Here is a 5741-nt window from a genome sequence, read left to right as displayed (position 1 = left end):
AACGGGCCTACAGAGAGGTTAAGTATCCGCCTGAGGCCACACAGCTAGGAAGCAGCAGAGTCAGGACCGGAGCCCAGGTGTGTCCCCTACCTGCCTGCCTTCCCCATTCCCTGACTGCCTCCCCCATCGGCGTGGTCCCTTGGAGGCGCACATACTCAGTCCTCCTTGGGCAGGTGTGCGTCCTGTCATCCTTTACGTGTATGCAATGGTAAGAGATGTGTTTATGGTTTGCTCGGTAATTTCTAGTGGCCGCCTGTCTTTCAAAAGGTTCATGAATACTTTCCCGGCAGGGATTACACGCAGTCAGCCTCTCTCCTCCTCTTCGTCAGCCGCTTGGCCCGTCTCTCTAGCCCGAGGGAGGAACCTGAAACAGGCTCCGGACAACGCCAGCCCCAGACAAGGAAAGTGGCCCCGGTCTCAGCCCCCACAACTGTGGCTTCACATCACCTACAAAGCCCTTAGACCTCCGGGTATTGGGGTGTGTCAGCTGTGAAGACGAGGCCGCGTTTGACAAGCAGCACTGCTCTGTACAAGCGGCAGTCAGCACACTTGGCAAGAATAAAGACTTGGAACGCATTGGTGATGATTTTTAATTGGATGGGCCTTGTGGCTGTAAGAGAAATTAATGCATTTCCGATGGGGCTGCAGAAGTGCTGATCTGTCTTGGCCCTGCCTTTCCCTTCACACCCCAACCCCCCTCAAACCCCACACCCCCGTGGCTGGGCCTGCGAAGCAGATGCCCTGGGCCAGCAGGGAATGGGGCGGGGGGCTCCGGTGTGTGTTGGGGGAAGGGTGGGGCTGGGGCCGGGCATGCGGGGTGCAGGTGGGCACGGGTGCATGGCAGGGGGCAGAGGCTCTCTGCACGGAGGCTCTGAGATGTTAGTGGCATGCAGACCCCGGCTGAGAATCTGCGGGCCCAGACCCACAGCAGGGGCGACACGGATCCCAGGCAGAAGGTGAGCCAGGGGTGGCGAGACGGGGGGCTTCTCGTGCCTTGGCGTCTGGCGGAGTCACCCCTGTGAGACATGGAAACCAAAGCAACAGAAGGCGCCTCCTGGAGGGCACGGAGCCCCCACCCCCCGCCGCCAGCATCCAGGGCCGTGAGGAGGCAGACTTGTTGGCTGGCTTTCATTTGTTTTGTGTTTTCCTTGCTGCTGGGCAGGGAGACTGTCTATGAACAAAGACGGCTGCTCTATGGAGCCTTTAACGTTTTTTTTTCTCTCATTCAAGACCATGCTTTGAGGAAAGAGACTAGCATGGGTGCTCACACTGTTAGAGAACCCTGGAGCCTGGTTTAAAGGTTTTTCTCAAGAAAGACAATGGTGTGGTGCCGGGAGATGAAGACGGGGGATCCCTCCTGTCCGGGGGCTGGGGCCTGGAGGGGACCCCTCTCAGGAGCGGGTCCAGGGCTAGCACAGCAGCGGGCAGGCCTGGGACCGGTGTGCACGCTGCGGTGGGAAGTGCCCGGCACATGGGCCAGCCGCCGCCCCGCAGTGACATGGTTCGGAGGGTCTCTGGGAGCCATGTGCACCCAGTAGCCTGACCGGGAAGAGGGGTAGGGCAGTCTGCAGCGCCCGGGGCCGCCGCAATCCCTGTGAGCTGTGCCGAGCTCTACATCCCCGAACCGAGAAAGGTCCCGTTCATGCTCACCACCACCAAAAATCCTGCAGAACACTTTGTGATCAGCCCGGCCTCGCGGCTCAGTGGCGAGCATTGCTCTATGAACTAGGAGGTCAGGGAGGTCATTGATGTTTCCATTTCTCTCTCCCTCTCCCTTCTTCTCTGAAATCAATAAAAATATATATTTAAAAAAACTTTGTGATGAGCCTAATCATAGTTCCTGACCTTTGTCCTGGGTGGGTGTTTAACACACACACACACACACCCCTGAAGTAGAAATCTCAGAGTGCGGACACCCCGGAACCCTCCCGGCCGGGTTCTCGGGAGGACCCCGGCGGCTGCACTGGGAGCGGAGGAGGCGCTGCTCATCGCTGGGCTGCACTTCCCACGAAGCTCTGCCTTCCCAGCTGCATTCGCGCTCCCAGGCATGGCGCCTGCGGACTGGATCAGATTTGCCTCTTCAGTCCAGAAGTGCAATTCTTTTAACGGAAGAAAATCCGTTAAGCTGTTTTGGACTTAGTCAAGCATGTAACAAGGGCATTTCCCACCCATAGTTCAGACGCTTTGTATGTCCTCAGATAGCTCCAATAATGCCAATTTGAAGCTCGGAATTGGGCCTCTTTATGTAGCGTCTAAAAAAGGTGCCATTTATGAAGAAAAATATGGTTGTGAAATAAAGGATCTGGGAGTAAGCGACCTGCTGGTTGCAGTAATAGATGGAGGCTCATAAATCCCAGCTTCTGTGGTTGGCTCTGGGAGGAATGTGTGTGCGCTGCGTTTGGCACATGGAGGCAGCCGGGAGGCAGACTCAAGAACTTGGATGTGAATGAAATAAGAGCTTCCTGTAGAAGCTAAATTATGAACTCCACACATCAGAGACCGGGGCACACATGTGCAAACCACTTGAAAGAAACACAGCAATTTGCAAGTCGGGGGGGGGGTGAGGCAGGGTTGCTGGGGAGAGTCACAGAGGCAGCTGCTGGAAGCTCACCTCCAACCCCCAGGAAAGGGGAAGGGCCAGGGGGATGGGAGAGGGGGCAGCGAGGCGTCTGGGCCAAGCTCCGGAGCACTCTGCCTGTGGGAAGCAGTGGAGTGTCTCTGCCGACTGGGATTTCAAACCCCTGCTCTGCCATTCCTAGCTGAGTGGTCTTGAGCTACTTACTTAACCTCTCTGAGTCATTGGGCCTTATGTGGGAAAGTGGAGATGACTGTACTTACCCCACAGAGGTGCAAAAGGGTAAAATAATAAGGTTTATATAAATCACTCAGCAGGGTGTTGGTAGTGAGCACTGGGGTGATGGTGACTGTGGTACTAATGGTGGATGTGATTATATGGTGGTGGTGGTTGTCATGGAAATGGTGGGAGTGATTATGGTGGTGGTGGTTGTCATGGAAATGGCGGGTGTGATTATGATGGTGGTGGTTGTCATGGAAATGGCGGGTGTGATTATGATGGTGGTGGTTGTCATGGAAATGGTGGGAGTGATTATGGTGGTGGTGCTGTCATGGAAATGGTGGGAATGATTATGGTGGTGGTGCTGTCATGGAAATGGTGGGTGTGATTATGGTGGTGGTGGCTGTCATGGAAATGGTGGGAGTGATTATGGTGGTGGTGGAGATGGTAGTAACAGTGGTCCTATCCTCAATGCATTGATGGCCAGTTTGGGTTGGCAGAACCTGATGCCATTAACAATGCCCACCAGCCAAAGATACCAGGAACACATGGGTATTTGAACAGAGTTGGGCTTTTGGTACTTGTAATCACAAGGAAGACTGAACACAATGGGGAAACTTGGGGTGTCTCCGTGAGGGTGTGACGGGGGGACCGGTTATAGGACTGGGGCTTGATGTTGGATGTGAGAACACTGAACCTGCATATGACTGGGCATCACTAATTTCTCTGTGGGAGGAGGAGAGTGGCCGAGGCTAAGGCTGTCAGCGGAAAGAAGTAGCTGCCATTCATACTAAGAAGGAGGGAGGGACGTTTGGTCATTTTGTGATTTAAACGCGGTGCTTGTGTTTTTTGTCTGTGTTCAACCATGATTACGAGTGGCCTTGTTTTTGTCTCTCTCCATCTGGTCACAGAGTGGCCTTGTTTGATGTTGGTGTTCAGTGGGATGGTGTTTGTTCAACAAAAGCACCGCCCGGCCCAGCTGTGAGTGCGGGCGGCGCCAGCTGCCAGCTGCCAGGCTGCCTTCCTGTTTCTCACCATCTAGCCCCAAGCCCTTTGCTGGTAGCTTGGCTTCCCCCTGCCGGGCTGCAGGGGCCAGCTGTGGGCAGAGGGATCTGCGTATTCCGGGTCCCCACGGTGAGGTTCACGTTGAACCGTATGAAACTGCCACTATTCTGGGTCAAAAGCATTTGAACATCGGCAGTTTCGCAGGGTTGAGCCTCGGTTAGCAAACCTGGAGCCCACACCTGCCCCTGGAGCCCACGGGGAGAGGAAAGGCGTCTCTGGGTGGGAAGGACTTGGCGTTTCTGACCCTTCAAGGCAGAGAGTCTCACCTGAAACCACACTCAAACTGACCAAGGCCACCCAAGGCTTGGCGAGAACACCAGGGGTTTGTCAGGCATCTCCCTCCATTTATCAGGGAATCTGCCTCCAACTTTCAAAATGACAGGATTGTGGCTCAGCCTGGCCCGGACACGCTGACTGGAGGGATTGGGTCCGGGGCAGGCGCAGGAGAGGAAAAGTCAAGACAGCCAGTGGGGCAGGGAGTTGAGAATAAGCATGTAGCTAGGAAGTGGCTGGGCCACGGAGGAAGCCACCAGGGCCACGTATGCTGCCCAGACACCATGCACACGGGGCATCGCGGGTTCTGTGACTCGTCCCCAAGCCGACTGTGACCTCAGTGAACTCCAGTGGCGACTGCTGCTGGAACGGACACTCTCCCTGCCCCTGGCGGGAGTCATGGGCCGCCCGAACGGTTAACAAACGCAGGTGTCAGAGCCACCTGCGCCTTCTGAGGCCGAGAAGGGAAGCAGGACCGGAGTTTGCAGCCTCTGCCAGGCTGGGCGGTCCCCCTGGTTTGGGCACTTCTGGCCAGAACGGTTGTCCCCAGGAATGTTGGGGCGACTGCTGGAAGACCCCTTTCTGAGCCCAAGTTTGGGGCTGCCGCCACTAATGACCAGGACCTTGGGGGCCTAAACAACAGAAATGGACTTTCTCATGGTTTGGAGGCCAGAGTCCAAAGCTGAGATGGGGGTCAGGGCGAGCAATCTGCCGGTGCCTCTCTCCGATCTCCATCTCTGGTGGCTGCTGCACCCCTCCCTGCGGGCCCCTCGCCACCTCTGCCCTCCGTGTGGGCCCCTCTCTGCCTCTGCCCTCCCTGTGGGCCCCTCACCGCCTCTGCCCTCCCTGTGGGCCCCTCTCCGCCTCTGCCCTCCCTGTGGGCCCCACTCCGCCTCTGCCCTCCCTGCGGGCCCCTGACAAGGACACGTGTCACTGGATGCAGGGCCCACCCGGCTCATTGAGGGCGAGCTCCTCATGTCAACGTCCTCCCTGACATCCGCCAAGGCCCTGTTTCCAAAGAAGGTCACATTCCCAGGTCTTTTGGGGTCCCCTGTTCATGCGCCTCAGGGAGCTGGGGAGCAGCCTGGCTCCTGCAAGTGCCTCCTGCCCGGCCCTTCATTCACGTCCCCAGGAAGGTCCCGCAGCGGGGGTGGGACTTCATAAACCCGCGACAGGTGTCTATCCATCCCCCACGGGAGCGGTGCCTCCCAGAGCTGGCCATGCTCCCCTTAGAAACCTGGGTGTCGCTGCCTCCCCTCCGCCCTCTCCCTCCAGCGGTGACCCCGCAAGGACCCGAGGCAAGGTGCCGGGGACCTGGAGAGGTGAGGCCAGGCCACCCTGGCGGAGGGTGACAGCAGACCCCGCCTCCCCCACCCCCCCCTGGCGGGACACACTGCGGAGGCGCCTCTGGACCGGCTCCCTCTGCCCCCGACAGTGACTAAGCACCTCCCAGTCCCCGCGGGGCCGGCGTCCTCTCCCCTGCAGCCCGGTGTCCGCACAGCCATTGATTTAGGGACAATATCACTGCTCCCAAGTTTACGAGGCAATAAACAGCCGCATATTGACGACCGCGAGGTGTTTGCTCAGCACATTTCCTGGGAGCGTTTGT

Source organism: Myotis brandtii, unplaced genomic scaffold (assembly GCF_000412655.1).
Source record: "Myotis brandtii unplaced genomic scaffold, ASM41265v1 scaffold395, whole genome shotgun sequence".
Classification (NCBI taxonomy): domain Eukaryota; kingdom Metazoa; phylum Chordata; class Mammalia; order Chiroptera; family Vespertilionidae; genus Myotis; species Myotis brandtii.
The sequence above is the reverse complement of the archived record's forward strand: the minus strand, read 5'-3'. Positions refer to the sequence as shown.